Genomic DNA, 16,825 nt, shown 5'->3' on the forward strand with positions numbered 1-16,825 from the left:
TAACTAGCAAGACTGCCATTTTCTCTTTCCAAATGTAGCCCTTCATATCACACTGAAGCCCACTCTGGAGGCCCCCCACTATTAAGAGCTGATTTTCAGGCACTGCGTGCTGTACAGTGGGGAAGAATTAGAAAGAAAGGCCCTGTGCAAGCATGCCCTGGAGCCGAAGAACTGCAGCTCTGAGTTGGAGACGAATGGAAGAGGTGCTTCTGTTTGTCGCTGAGAGATACAGCATGATGCCAGGGGCATGTCCTGGCAAGGGCAACATTTTGGTTGTCCACCAATGCCACTCAGAATCTGTTGAACCCTGTACGTGACATATAGTCAGAGCAGTTTGTAACACAGCCCAGTCCACAATTGTGTTGCACTACAAAGCAAGAGGAGGATGCACTGTTATCCCATACTTCTGCCAAATCCAAGCCAATCCTGAGATTCATAAACCATATGGTCCACTAATCGTTTGCCGTCCTGTGACACTAATGCGATTGGCAGGTGTGGCTTCGATAGTCAGAAGATACAGGACTGCAGCACTTCTAGTGTGGAACTGAAGTGAAGGAACTGTAACTAGCCCAACCAGTTGCAAAGCTTCCGGATTTGGAATAGAGGAGTTCCATGAAAGCACACCAGCATGGAACGAAAGGCAAGTTGTGGGTTGTGCACTAGGTAATCATTGCCTCCTTTTTTATTCAAACTCATATTGTGTTGTTTCATGTTCTCTAGGTCATTTGGATAAGTGCTGCTTGCCATTAATTAAATTAGATGGAAAAATCAATATATGAAAGCAATTTTAAGATAAGCCCAATAACTACTCTGAATTTTTTTTAAGTATTTCTTGTTTTCTCCTAGCATTTGTTCCAAAGAACTATAAACAAGTGTGTAAAAAAGAGATAGAAAAGTCACCCTATTACAGTTGCAGGCAGCAGTTATCATTAATATTCCAAAATTGATAAGCTGTTTATGTCTGGCATTCTTCCTGCTGATTATTCAGTGAGACAGGCCACTTTATAAATATCTCATCACTCCAGCGTCACACAAATTTCATCGACAGTGCTCCTGCACAGCTATTAGCAATATGAATCTAACCATTACAAGAGGGAGGAAAAATCGAACATGTGGCATTAATACGCAGTCCTGGTTCCTAACCATCTGATAGGCAGATGGCGTAAAGTGGATTCTCCAGCTGAAATGAAGGGGCACATCATTTAAAACCTTGTTTGCATTCTAACTGATATCAGTGCCATATTGATATACATGATACATCATGGCAGTATTTGAACAATCTAGTTTGTTTCAGTCATAAATGTTTACAGCCTTGTTTTTTATCTTTAGAAGCATGTTCTGAAGAGCGTATTTTTAATTTATGAAATCTATTGTTTACTTCTGTGGAACCGGGAGATTAGCAAGACGCAGGAATATGAAATTTCCGCAACCAGCACAGAAGGATGAATAAAGTACAGGGTGATGTGCTTTTTTTCTTTAATAAAGACCGTTAGTAGAGGAATTAAAAAATTAGCTGAGGCATTTTATGCATTAAATGCATTTATTCATTAAACCTCCCAGCTTTTCCCCCATGTGACATACTTAGAAGTTTAATGCTTTAACACAGCTATTCATTTAAAGCTCTCACTGTGTACAATTAATCTTGTCCAACAATTTAATTCAAAAAGCAAAACATCAAAAAGTAAAGTTCAATTCAACAATCGTGGTTCTGAAGTAATCTTCCCTACTGCTGACAGTTCCTATAGACTCATCGGGAAAAGTCTGTTCAAGGTGTCTTGTAAGAGCAGGGTGAGCCTGAATTATAACTCAATTCAAAGCTCTTCAAGTCTTAGCAGAAACTCAGCTCTTAACCTCAGCTAGACACTGAAAACCTGAAGAAACACACACTGAATGAGCTCTTCTAGCAAATCCCCTTCTTCACCACAGTGCTACCCAGCAGAACAATTTTCTCTTCCCTCACACATCTAGTAAGGCTCAGTGCTGAGGTTCTAATTTACCAAGTTTGAAAAAGGATAATGTTCGGTTTTCTTTAAAATTTTGTTTTTGTGACTAAAGTTCACTTCCAACAAAAATCTCCAGAAACAAAGATAATGCCTTCCTGAAGAATCCTTCTGTGGGAATGTCTCCTCCCCAATGAATCTATTTGAAGTAAGTATGTATAGGGCTCCAAAAAAAGCCATTCTCAGTGGTGATACCACAGTCTTCAGTTAGCCACCTAGGGAGCCTTGTCAACTACCGTACATCATTAATGACGTTGAAGGTGCAGAGTGAAAATTGCTGCTTTCACTGTTATAGTCCATCCCATATGCTTAAACTGTTCTGATTTACTGGGAACAGGCTCTGTTTTCTTATAGCTGTCACTGAAAATCACATAATATTTTTAATCTTTATGATACAGGTGCTTCATTAACATTTCTAGAGTGAGTGTAACATGTAGTTAGGTCAAGTAGACTAACTATAAAGAGTACTTAAAACCGCCTGTGAGATAGCTGGTCACATAACTAATGAATATAATATAGCATATTGGAAGTGAAGTAAGGATGACACCAATGAGTAATAGTGGAAGTGGAAGGTGGGGTGTGTTCTTTAAAATGAAAACTGGGAATCACAAGAACATCCCTACTTGTTGGGGGGATCAACTGTTGGGAAGTGTAGTTTGCTGGTTTCATCTCCTCTGATTATTGTAATTTGCGCAAGGTTGAAGCAAAATCGAAAACTTTCCCTCTGGATGCTGTAGACTCCCCTGTGCAAAGAAATGAATTTCCCCTGGGGATACCCAGCCAGATGGGTGGGGTACAAATAATAAGTTGTTGTTGTTGCTGCTGCTGCTGCTGCTGCTGCTGCTGCTGTTATTAAAAGTATGGAACTGCTCAATGATTCCCAGATATTCATTGAGGAAATCTAGCCTCTTCAAAAGCCCCAAAGCAGCTAAAGATTATCTAGTATTCTTCAACACTGTTCCTTCATCAGATGCTTTACCTAATTTTCTGCCCCACCTGCTGCAGAAAGTACTGTAGTTTTAATTTTGTCTCACAGCAGGCAGGGCAGAAGAATGGGCACAGGGTCTAAGGGATGGCTAGGCATGAGAATGCCAATTTGAGGGTAGGAGGTGGGATAAAAGCCAATATAACTCACCAAACAATTACTGCAGCAATTGCTTCCACTATAACTAGAGTTTTTAAAGGACAGAGTCAGCTCATCAGGTTGCTACTTGATAATTTAGTCATGCTGCATAGCAACAAGTCCAATTGATTTTGATGTAACTGACTTCGAAATAACAGTATTATTTCGCAATTCAAATGGAACTAATTCTTTTTTTTTCTTTGAAAAACCCATCTAGAGACTTCAGATTCAACTCAGGATCCATGTAGTCTCTGTGTAATGACGATCTAAATAGGCCATAGAAGAAAAAATAATTTTGCTTTTGAAAGCAGATGACGACACATACGTATCTATGTGTGTTTCAGCAGAAAGTATGCAATACAGGGGGGAAAATAGAAAATCCATGCAATTTCAACATGACTAACTTTCTTTGGATCAAAGTTGATAGGTTTAAAATATTTTTAAAACAATTTGATTTGCTTTGAAATCAATATTAAGATTAATTCACTTTCATGAAAATTAATAACTTACTTCCATTTTTATGCAAACCTCTTAAAGATTAAGAACATTCTTCTTCCCATAGACATAATTTGCTTAGGCTGAAATCTTACACGTTTCCATAGCCCCAAGGAATTCAGTATAAGTAACTTCTGAGTACCCCTACATAGGGTTGCATAGTAAAATTCATGACACTTGCAAAGTTGTTGAGCTTTTTGTAGGAAGTCCTCAAAATTGTTGAGCTTCTTTGAGCTGTTTCTGCTGCTTTTTCCATTGCACTGCCATACACCCCATTTCCCCAGCACCATTTTTACACCCGAAAACCAGGACATGTCAGGAATTTTCATGACATATGGCAAGCCTAGGATTGCACTGTCAGTATATTCATCTATTTGCATGATTTACTTGGCTGCTCTTCATCAAAACAACCTACGGCTGTTTACATATGAAACAATAAAATACAACCATACCATTCTAATATACATCTCAAACTTTTTTCCCATTGGCCACTTGAAAATTGCTTATGGTCATGGTGAACCACTTACTGTTATTTTTACCTGTTGTAATGTGGTGTGCTAGATGCTGTATGATTTTTTTATTGCATCTTTATTGCTTCTTTTATTTCTTAGATTGATATTATTGTTACAATTTGCATTGTAGTGAAAAGCAAATCATCATACGATAAAATACAATATAAGGAATAAAAGAAGCAATAAAAGTGCCATTAGTGTGGACATACCAGACCATGTGAATGAAGCTCACGGAACACAATTTGGGAAGCCCGGCATTACAATCAATAAAACATTAAAATCAAAATTTACATACCATACTAACAGTCCAGCAGCAAGTAAATTAATATAAATAGCCTAGCACAAGCATCAAGCTGTCCCAAAGGCCTGAGTAAATAGATTACTCTTTAGCAAATGATGGCAACTCAGCATCAACGGTGTTCAACTCACTTCCAAGGGCAGAGGGTTCCACAAGCAAAGCACCACCACAAAGAAGGCCCTACCCCAAGTCAATTACATGAGTTAATCCATTCAATATATACTTTGCAAATCCCATATTTCCCCCTATCCTATATGCTACCCTTAAGTCCTTTCCGTTAATTACATCCTATTGATTGTCACAGTGGTTCATGATGAGATGTTCTTACACTGATCTTCTGTTGTAGAGATGCTTATTTGCTGCTCCGGGTTTCTTTGGTGGCATCCCTGCTTTTTTAAAAATCTTACGCTGTAATCTTATGTACACTTTCTTGGTACTAAGGACTATTGGACTCAGTGGGCTTGCTTCTGAATAAAAGCACAGAATTACGGTGCTAAGCTGCAATCCTAAAGGTAATTATGAAGTAAGAAAACAGCACTGAAAATAAATGGCACATTTCCACTTTTTTTATTTAAAGAAGTCTAAAGGAACATACAGTATCCAATTACTTAAAATAACAAAGCACCTACTACATATTTTCAGCAGTATCTTGTTTTCTGATTAGATTCAATGGAGTTTACTAAGTTTACTCAGATTTTAACTACATATAATATACAGAAACCACCAAATAAAAGACTACATTTACTATGAAGAGTCTGAAATATTGCAGATGTGCGTACAGAATCAAAACAATTCAATTAAGAGTGTAGATTTCTTTTTAACAGTCATCTCTTCAAAAGCAATAGATTTTCAGTCCTCATTCAGTCTGTTGCATTATTCATTTCATGTGCAACCTCAAGCTGGACCATAAATTGTTACTTTATCTAATCAAAGGCGACTTAACTCTACAGAAGGTCAAAGGTTTAATTTTGTGAAGTATTATCTTACACTATGAGTTTAACCGAAAAATAGAAGAAGAAAAACAGCCAAGAAACTGGTAATAAATGAACCTTTATAGCCTCAGGCATTGGTCTAGTTAATAAAGTTTCATTGAAGGTTTCTTTCAACTGTTACGGACAAGAAGGTTAAAAAAAAAAACTTAAATTACAGCCATGTGTGACTTTTAAGACAGGAATTCTTTTTTATCTGAACCTCCCCAGCCTAGAAGTAGAACAAAGAAATTATCTTCAATTTCTTAACCAAAAATGCATGCTTTTAAAAAGATTTTAAAAAGCACAGATATATCTTTAAAATTAAAAAAAGAAGCAAAGGTCAACTTTTGAAAGAGAGAAATGCTACTTGCTGACAATGAATCTTGTATACTGATCTTTTCAAGCCATGTTTCCATAGAATGTGTAGGGATGCATTTACCAATCTGTATGGAGACAAAGAACTGGATCACTTCCAAAAGGGAAGGCTTAGGATGATTTTGTCCATGTTTCCTTGAATTCATTAGGACTTACACTGGTACCTCAACTTACGAAGGCGATCCGTTCCACGGTGCTCTTCGTAAGTCGAAGTGTCCATTTTGTGCATGCGCAGAACGTGCTCGGCGAAAATACTTCTGGCTTAGCAGACTTCGGAAGTCGAAACCTTCGTAAGTCGAGGCATTCGTAAGTTGAGGTACCACTGTAATTCCCCAATAAGTTTGCACAGGGTAACAGATAGGGGAAATGCCATTTTGCCTTCATCAAGTTGTCTTCTGAATAATCATTTATTTCTGGGATTTGTATGTCACACTGTAATATAAAAGTTCTCTTGCGGCTTACACGCCAGAATAACACACAAACCTCGTCAATGTCATCAAAACATGTCAGCACCTTGGATTTAGCTTTCAATACGAGGCCTTGCTCAAGGTATAGTACAAATAATTTAGTCATAAAATGTTAATAGTTCCTTGGGGATTATATAACACCTACCAGTAGCAGAGCAGCTGTACATATGTGCGAGTCCATAAGCATCTAAAAGACAAACTCCAAAGAATGGTGAAGATCATCATGACCCACTCACTACTACATGCACAGGAACATATTCTCTATCTAGTGCTACGGTTTGTTTGTTGGTTGGTTGGTTGGTTGGTTTATGCTGATGTCAAGCCTTAATGGACTTCCTTTTTTGGCACACTTTCAAGTGTTTCAACTTTTCTTTCTAATGTATGGACAGGCTATTATTATTATTATTATTATTATTATTATTATCTGACGAGACTTAAGGCAGCATACATATATGTGAGGGACAGGGGATATCGCGAAGTCCCTCCCCTCCTGAGTTCAAGCCCGTCCCCGAGCAAAGGGGAAAGCAGGGAGAGTTCCGATTCCAGTGGGGAAGCAGGAAGTCGTGTCCGAGGCTCAGGCAAGGTAGAGGAGCCAGGGTCCCAGGTGGGACAGGAAGGGGCAAGTAAGGGGGGAAGACCCATCCCCCCAACTCCAGAATTACGCAGGAAGAGGAGGGGCAAGAGGATGGGTCTGCCAAAGCTTTTGTGTTGGAGAAAGACGCGCCAAAAGCCATTAGGAGGTTCTGAAACCGACTGACAACATCGCTCCGTGTAAATAGCAATGACTTGAGCACTGTAAATACGCAGCACCAATAAAAGAATAAAATGCAGAGCTGCGTAGCGTCGTTACTCTGAAGTAGTCCACTCCGGCCACTGTGACAGCAACCTCCTAATCATTTTTGGGCTACTTTGGAGTTGCCGGGATGAGCGTGTCAGAGGCGGAGAAGTGGCGGCAGATCGCTGAGCAAGCCCAGCTAGAACTGCAACAGCTGTCGCTGCAGGCGCAGGGAGAATTGAAGGCAGCTAAAGAGGAGACTAAGAAGGTCCAGGACGACCGGCTACAACTTGCGGAACAGGTGAGAGAGCTCCAGGAAAAAGAGCAGCATTTAAGGGCGGTGGCGGTAGACCTCCAAAACAAGCTGGATGCAGAGAAAAACAAGGCGGGAGGGGCACCCCAAGTCCAAGTGCTGCCAGGAAGGAGAGCCGGGACCCTAGTAAGCAAGTTCAATGGAGACCCGAAGGAGTTTCAGGGCTTTGAGACTGAGATTGTGTATGCTCTTGAGCTGCACCACGATGAGTTCCCTGATGATGAGCACAGAGTAGCGTTTATTGTGGAGCACCTTACAGGGGCGGCCAGGGAGTGGCTAAGACCGTTAATTGCAACAAGGAATCCTTGCATGAAGAATGTCAAACTATTTCTAGAAGGTTTGAAAACGATGTATTCGTCCGATAGTCATATGGACCAGACTAAGGAGGAACTTCATAATTTACGCCAAGGAAATATGACAGTTCGCGCGTATTGGGCGAAATTCACCATGCTGGTGCACAGATTGGGGTGGGATCTGGAGTCTGCCCCAATGCAAGCGGCGTTTTACTTGGGGTTGCATGAGGAGGTGAAGGATGAGCTCTCGAGAGGTCCAAAGCCCAGTAATATGGATCAACTGAGCAAAGCGGCTCTGGCGGTGGGGGTGAGGCAGGAATCCAGATGGAGCGACAAGCAAGCAACGCGCGCAAAGCGGGCTTGGTTCCCACGGTCGCAGGAGAAGCCACTCCCTCAACAACCCTTTCAAGCCACGCCTGGGGCCAGTCAGGACCAGGAACCCATGCAGATTGATAGCGCGCGCGCGCGGGCTTTTCAAACCCCAGCGGCGCCAAGACGCAAGGAGGGAAGGGGTGGGAATTGCTTTCTCTGCAACTCCCCCCAGCATCTCGTCAGAGACTGCCCACATCGCAGGGAGTGGCAAGGAAAGGCGGGAACGGTTGTGCCCTCCCCCACTGACGCAGCACCACAGCAGGGAAACGGGAAAGCCTGGCTGCAGGAGACAAGGGGCGGCAGCCAGGCACAGTCAGCAGACAACAGCCCCAGCCCACCCACCCGCACAGAGAGGAGCAGAGCCAGCCCACCCCTCCCAGAGCAGGAGTGGTTCTAGAAGTGACGCTCACGCTCCCAAATGGCTATCCATTGACGGTCCTCGCCCTAATTGACAGTGGTGCCTCAGCCAACTTCTTCTCGAGAAACTTTGCAGAAGAGCACCAGATCCAGCTTCTGCAGCTGGATTTTCCTCTGCACGTGGCAACCATTGACGGCAGAGAGCTGCTGGGAGGGGCCATCACTCATCAAACCCCCCCCATGAGAATGACGGTTGGAAGGCACTCAGAGACACTGGCATTCAACGTCACCACCATCTCAGACCCCCCAATCGTTTTGGGCATGAGCTGGCTGGCGCGCCACGACCCCTCCATAAGTTGGCATCAGAGATGCATCACTTTTGGATCGGACTTTTGCCTGGAACATTGCATGCAGCACCAACCAGGGGAGGGGCCTCCGATAGCCACGGTGGCCACCATGCACGTCAAAGGGGGTGAGGCGATACCCAAACCATACTGGGACCTGCAGGAGGTCTTCAGTGAAGCGGAGTCCGACCACCTGCCCCCACACAGGCCTTTTGACTGCCAGATCAACCTGGTGCCTGGGGCAACTATACCCCCAGCCAAGCTGTACGCCATGTCAGACCAGGAACTGGAGGATCTGCGCGCTTTTATCGACAAGAACCTCAAGCGGGGGTTCATCAGAGAAAGCAAGGCAGCAGGGGGCAGCCCGGTCTTCTGGGTGGACAAGAAAGACACGCAACAGCGCCGTCTTGTGGTGGATTTTAGACGGCTGAATTCGGTGACAGAGCCAGTGGCTTTCCCCATGCCCAGAGTGGATGATCTCCTGACAGCGGCACGCAGAGGCAAGATTTTCACCAAGCTAGACCTGAGGGGGGCGTACAACTTGATCAGGATCCGGGAAGGCGATGAGTGGAAAACCACGATGTTCACGCCTCTGGGCTCTTTTGAATATCTGGTGATGCCCTTCGGGTTGCAAGGGGGCTCAGCATGCTTCCAGGCCTTCATGCACCACGTCCTGGGGTCCCTACTCTTCAGGAAATGCTTGGTCTTTCTGGATGACATCCTTATTTACTCCAACGACCCAGTGCAGCACGTGAAGGACGTCAGGGAGGTGTTACAGCGCCTGAAGGAGAACCACCTGTATGTGAAGCTGGAGAAGTGCAAGTTTCACACCAAGGAGGTGGACTTCCTGGGCTACAAGCTGTCAGACAAGGGGCTGGCAATGGACAAGGACAAGGTGCAGACCATCCTGGACTGGCACAGCCCCAGGACGCGCAAAGATGCCCAACGCCTACTAGGCTTTGCCAACTTCTACAGGAAGTTCATCAAGAACTTCTCTCGAGTTACGGCTCCCATCACTGACTGCCTGAGAGGCAAGCAGAGGTTCAGGTGGACACCAGAGGCGCAAGCAGCGTTCGAAAGCCTCAAGAGGGTGTTCGCCTCAGACCAGAACCTGTTCCACGTGGTTCAGGACGCGCCCCTACGCATTGAAACAGATGCTTCTGATAAGGCTGTGGGCGCCATTTTGTTGCAACTGGACGCCAACAGAGAGTGGAGACCCTGTGCCTTCTTCTCCAGGAAGTTGACCCAGCCCGAGCGAAACTACACAGTTTTTGATCGGGAACTTCTTGCGATCCACGCGGCGTTCCAGCACTGGAGACACTTCCTGGTGGGCGCCAAGCACCCCATCCAGGTGTGCACAGACCACAAGAACCTGGAGTTCTGGAGAACTGCCAGGGTGCTCAACCAGCGGCAGATACGGTGGGCGGAGTTCTTCTCGAACTTCAACTTCTCCATACACTACATCCCAGGAGAGCAGAATGTCAGGGCGGATGCCCTCTCCCGCAAGCCAGAGTACATGGAGGAGGAGGCGCCACCAGCCCCAAGGCACATTTTCCCCCCGTCGGCATGGTCCTGCGGAGCAGCAGTGGTGAGCGAGGCAGAACTCACAGCACTGACGGCAGCGGATGAATTTGCCAACCGCATCTTCAGAGAACTGAGAGGGGGGAGGGAGCAGGCAAAAGACTTTGCAGAACGCAGAGGGCTGCTTTTCTACAAGGGTGCGCTGTACCTACCCACCACCCAGCTTCGACGTACGGTCCTCAAGCAGATGCACGACAACCCTACAGCGGGGCATTTTGGAAGGGACAAGACCACTCACCTAGTCATGAGACACTTCTGGTGGCCAGGGGTGAGGGAAGATGTTCGAGACTATGTAAGGGGCTGTACCACCTGCCAGCGGGCGAAGGTGGTCAGAGCAGCGCCACCAGGGTTGCTGGAGCCCTTAGCCACACCACACAGGCCGTGGGAAGTGGTGTCCATGGACTTCATCACAGATCTGCCTTCGTCCAGGGGTAAGACTGCAGTGTTGGTGGTGGTGGACCTCATGTCCAAAATGTGTCACTTTATACCGTGTGCCAGGGCAGTCTCGGCAGAAGAGACAGCCAAACTGTTTGTTGATCACATTTTCAGACTGCATGGATTACCTTTAAGGGTTATTTCGGATCGTGGCCGCCAATTTGTTTCCAGGTTCTGGCGGCGGCTCATGAACCTCCTGCAGGTGGAGGTCAGCTTGTCGACGGCTAGACACCCGCAGACCAACGGACAAGCGGAGAGGGTCAACGCCATTCTGCAGCAGTACCTGAGATGCTACGTCAGCCAGCGGCAAACGGACTGGGTGGATCGCTTGCCACTAGCAGAATTTGCCTACAACAATGCAGTGCACGTCTCCACAGGGGTGTCGCCCTTTAAGGCCAATTACGGGCGCGACCTCAGATCTTTCCCAGAGAGGGAGAGGGAGGAGGAGGAGGAGGGCCCACAGGCTGAGGATTGGGCAGAGGAACTGGAGACGGTGCACCAGCAGCTCAGAGAACACTTGGAGAGGGCCAAGGAAGCGTACAAAAAGGGGGCAGATCGCCACAGGCGACAAGGGGAGGTCATCAGGGTGGGGGACAAGGTGTGGTTGTCCTCGGAGGGCCTTCCCACCAGAGGGAGGTGCAAAAAGCTGGCACCCAAATGGCTGGGCCCCTTCACGGTCACGCAACAGGTCAACCCGGTGGCATACAGGCTGGCACTGCCAGAGGACATGAGGGTGCATCCAGTGTTTCATAGATCGCTGCTGTCGCCGTACAGGGAAAGCAGCAGGCTCAGAGACAGCGAACAAACCCCCGAGGGAGGGGGGGAGAGGGAAAGCAGGGAGCAACTCAATGAGGCCACGGCCATCCTGGATTCAAGGTGGGGGGTGGGGGGCCTGGAGTACCTCATGGCATGGGAGGATGCTCCACCGTCCCAGAATGAATGGGTTCCCGCCACTCAGATACAGGAGGAATTCTTGGTGGAAGAATTTCACGCCCTCTTTCCCCACAGACCCAAGCCCTGGCACATGGAAAGGGAGGGGGAGGAGGAGGAGGCACGGGAGAACAGCTCACCATGGCGCTGGGAAGCGGAGTTTGAGGAACCAGAGGATGAGGTATGGGTGTCGCCAAGATCCACCCAGTCAGAGGAAGGAGCAGATTGGCAAAACATTTTTACCCCCACCAGCTCTGACGCCACGGACTTTTTGGGATTCCCGTCCTCCCAGGCGGAAGGGGGGGGCTCGCAGGACTGGGGGGAGGTGTTCACACCAACGGGCTCGGAGAGCACCGAGTTTTTAGGCTTCCAGTCGTCACCGACACATGGGGGGGGGCCTGGGGAGGGGTGAAGGAGAGCTTGGGAGGGGGGTGGATGTGAGGGACAGGGGATATCGCGAAGTCCCTCCCCTCCTGAGTTCAAGCCCGTCCCCGAGCAAAGGGGAAAGCAGGGAGAGTTCCGATTCCAGTGGGGAAGCAGGAAGTCGTGTCCGAGGCTCAGGCAAGGTAGAGGAGCCAGGGTCCCAGGTGGGACAGGAAGGGGCAAGTAAGGGGGGAAGACCCATCCCCCCAACTCCAGAATTACGCAGGAAGAGGAGGGGCAAGAGGATGGGTCTGCCAAAGCTTTTGTGTTGGAGAAAGACGCGCCAAAAGCCATTAGGAGGTTCTGAAACCGACTGACAACATCGCTCCGTGTAAATAGCAATGACTTGAGCACTGTAAATACGCAGCACCAATAAAAGAATAAAATGCAGAGCTGCGTAGCGTCGTTACTCTGAAGTAGTCCACTCCGGCCACTGTGACAATATAAAATCAAAAACTGCTAAAAACATGGAAAAATGCTTATTAAAGACCAATTAAACATTGACAGAATTAAAGCTATGTAAAACTATAGACAGTTTTAAAAGAGCTTTGGACAAAGTTTGGAGATCTCGTTCCTTGCAGATTTTTAAACGGGTTGGGTCGCCATCTGCCAGAGATGCTTTAGGCATGATTGTTGTATTGCAGGGTGTTGGACTAGAAGACCCTTGGGGTCCCTTCCAACTCTACAATTCTATATAAAAATGTATTAAAACCACACCAATAATTACAATAAAAAGAGCACCTTCATTAAAAGCATCCAGTTCCCCGAATCCTGTTGGAAAAGGGAAGTTTTCCCTTTCAACAAGTAGGAAGCTAGTCAAGTTTTTTGGTGAGGGAATTTCACAGGCCACTCTGTACATACCTCTTGTATATCTTCTCTGAATGCCCAACATCCTATGCCTGTTTTTCTGCAGGCTGGGGGTTCACCTCTCTGCAGGATAACCTTCATACTCTTTCTGGGTCAGGATGTACCTTCCTCTTTGTAGGTGTGTGACAAGGTTACACAGGCATTCCCCCCACCTGCTTTGTACAGTGGTACCTCGCAAGACGAACGCCTCAGGCAACGAAAAAATCACAAGACGAAAACGTTTTGCGATTTTTGTGAAGACTCACAAAACGAAGTCGTCTATGGCCGTGCTTCGCAAGACGAAGTAGCCTCGCCACCCTGCGCTCCAGAGGAGGCTGCGATTTGGATTCCGACGGCGACGGGAAGTGAAGCTGCCGCCGCCGCCAACTGGCCCTCCGTACGGCCCGGGTGGGCAGCGCAGTTCAGGGCAGTCAATCAATAAACAGACTTTATTCGACCGTCAGTCAGAATTATCCATACAAAAATTAAAACATCAAACATCTAAAGGAACTTAAAACTTAAACCGACAATAAGAAATAGGCTATACATTTAGACCCACGTCAATTTTAACCTTACGACGCTTAAGAGCCAGAAAAAGAAATTTGGCCACCAAGGAGGCTGTTGTTCCAGTAAACTTGTTCAGCAAAAACAAAACCTGTCTTTCTCTGGCTAGAGGGTTAAGTTGGCATAGGAGTGGAGCTATAAGTTTTTGTCTAAGATCTGCATAGAATGGGCAGATCAAAAGAATATGTTCAGTTGACTCAATCACTCTCCCAGGGCACAATGACAAGATCTCTGGGCATATGGGACTCCCCTGTACCTTCCCAACAAGACCGCCAATTCCAGGACATTTAACCTAGCAGCTGTGAGGAGTCTACGGTATTCCACATAGTGGATTTCCACAAAATAAGGGGCTGGTGTAATCTGAAATATCTGATCCCAAAAAAACATCCCAGGTTTCACAAGGGCAATGTCCCCTTGTCTAGCAATGTCACTCAGTCTTTGAGAGATCACAGCTCTGGCTTGACTAAATGTCATGGACTCCAGGAAAAGATGTGACAATCCGCAGGCCTGCACTTCATTTGTGATTTCCTTTTCCCACAATGATTGGAAATCATCCCTCAATATCAAGGGGGGCAAGCAATTAAAACATAGCTTAAGCCATAGCCAGAGTTTTGCCTTCAAGGCCACATACCGGAATGCTTGCCAACCAACCTCTAATCTCATGACCGCACCCGCTACAGAAGGGGGGGTCCTAAGGATGGCTCTAAGAAATCGTGATTGGATAGATTCCAATATGAGAAAATCCCTACGGGCACCCAGGGAAATGCCCACCAACAGGAGGGGAAGGACTTTCATTTGAAACAGTCTCAAGGCAACTTTTACTGATTGAGCCTGATTCTTAGCATATAGAGATCTAATCATCATGGCCGCTTTAGATGTGTTTGTAGTTATATACTCTCTATGAGCCAGAAAGGACCTATTTGATCGAGTTACTTGTCCCAGAAGTGAAACAGTTAACCTGCTCCAATGTAGTACCATTCATCGACCACGAGTGAAATTTTGGTCTGGCGGAGAAAACCATAATCTTGGTCTTAGCATAATTAGGTTGAAGCTCATGCTGTACACAATATTCATGGAGTGCTTGTAGCATTCTCCTCAGCCCAATGGGAGATCTAGCTAGGAATGCGGCATCATCCGCGTGTTCAGGGCAGTCTAGCAGTGGTACTGGAATAGTGCACAGTGTTTTCAAGCTAATCTGCAAAGGTGGTGGCAGCCCAACTTAAAAGTTGCCTATTAGCCTAAGATGTGGAGCTTCAGTAAGTTTTAAATGTCTCAAAGGCAATGAGATCTGACAGGCCTTTAAGAATCGTGGTTGTAAGGAAACTGAAATAGAGCACATAGCTTTATTTTAGGAATTGAGACTGAACAGGGATATGTTAGGTGTAGGATTTTTCATTTAAAAATTGAAAGCAAGTGAAATAAAAGCCACTGTCAGCAAAGCAGGCCAATAGCCCTCACAAAAACCACAGCATCTACAGCCAGGAAATTGTCTTAGTTGAAGAAACGGAAACTCTTCTACCATATCAATTGTTCTATATGCCACAGAGTAACCAACATAAGGTCTGAGAAGGTAAGAAGGTCTGAACCTTCTAGCTCCTGAGAAATTGGCATTAAAAATGGAGAATAAAGACAATTTAAATAAAGTAAATACCTTCTCCTTACATATCCTTATGTAAGGAGGGCACCATTGTAGATGAAGGCACACCTACTTGATCAATTTTCACTCCACTCTGTTTCAGATTGCCTGTTTTCATTCCTCAGTGGCATGAATTCAGTAATTTTATACAGTAGGTAACTATGGTTAGAAACCATTTAAAGATATTATTTATTTATTTATACATACATACATACATACATACATACATACATACATACATACATACCCAGCCACTCTGGGCGGCTTCCAACAAAATATTGAAATACAATAGTCCGTCAAACATTAAAAACTTCCCTAAACAGGGAGGTACCCAAGATACCCAAGAATAAGGTCCACTGAACTCAAAGAGGCTTGCCTCTGTACAGACATGCACACAAATGCATTATAAATATATTAATTATGGGTATCATTCAAATTGCATTCAAATGCAAATGCGCAACAGATTTGTGCTCATTCAATGGGACTTCCCCTTCTTCTTCTCCTCCCACTGTAGTTCCCCAGGCTCCTTTCTCCAGGGGAAAGGAGATTCAACATTGATACTGACCCCATATAATAACTGTGTGCACCAAAGGAACAAATGCTAGCATATGTTTTCTCAAAGTGTGACTTTATCCTAGATTGATAGCATTACTATAATTATTGTGAGGTATAAAAAATAACCACAATGTAACACTGAACAAATACAGTGTTGGTTTTTTCTAATTTAATCTTGAATTTATCCAAGAACAGTCCTCAGCACTTGGTGCAATCTTCCTACCCACTAATGAAATCTATTTGCCTTTTTTCTCTACTGAAATTGGAATCACGGTGCCCTGCCTAGTTTACTCCAACTTTGTAGAATAACACTTGACATACCTTTTTTTTTTAATCTTGGAAAACCTATGGTGATTATAGACCCACAGGAAAATATATTACACAGATGGCTTCCTATTCAGTAAATCATCCTTTTCTGGAGAGGAAATTAACCTTGGATATGTGCTGATGCATTCTACAATTCACATTTTCCTCTTTGCAGCATTGATAAGGCACAATTGATTTTTTTAAAGGAATGTTACATTTAACATTGCAAGAGAGAACACTGATGGCCTAAAGAAAGGATGTACATCTAACCAAACAAATGAAAATGCCTGTTAAAGGACAGCTAAAGATCAGACATCATTTGTAAAGAGAGGTAAAAGGTATACCTTCTTTCCCATATAAGTTTATAGCAGTAGCTGTCTGAATTGGTTTGCATTGCTTCCTATTACTTTTCATCTTACTGAAGATAAACCAAAAGTAATAGCTGGGGGGGGTGAGAGTCTTATTTATACAAAACTCAAAGCTTTGGGAAGGCTGTGTGTGGTCAGACACTGGGGGGGGGGTGAGTGCTGGTACTCTGAAAGTGACCTGCAGCTTCTTCTTCCAGAAAACCAGTAGTGAGATATGTCAGTGAAAATGTTATTTTTAAGAACTGTGGTAGAAAGATCCCTTCTAAAAATAATGGGCTAAAATATTCACTTCCTTCTCCTAGCCTGTGCTTGTAAATCTCCAGGCCCAGATGCAAAATCATAGAATATATTTTTATTGCAGCGTTTGGTTTCTTGATGGATAATATCAGCAATTGTTTTGGCAGCGTCAAAGTTGCCTCTAGGTAAGATACATGGTTAAGCAAGCAATGGTTTGCTACATAGCTTATGGATTTTATTAGGTATCAG

The 16,825-nt window shown here is 45.0% G+C and overlaps 1 protein-coding gene across 8 annotated transcripts in view; it reads right to left on the minus strand.

Moving 5' to 3' along the window:
- The window catches only part of DACH1 (dachshund family transcription factor 1), a 336,068-nt gene that overhangs the window by 160,361 nt on the left and 158,882 nt on the right, over window positions 1-16,825 (minus strand). The window lies entirely within an intron of this gene.

Source organism: Zootoca vivipara, chromosome 4 (assembly GCF_963506605.1).
Source record: "Zootoca vivipara chromosome 4, rZooViv1.1, whole genome shotgun sequence".
Classification (NCBI taxonomy): Eukaryota; Metazoa; Chordata; class Lepidosauria; order Squamata; family Lacertidae; genus Zootoca; species Zootoca vivipara.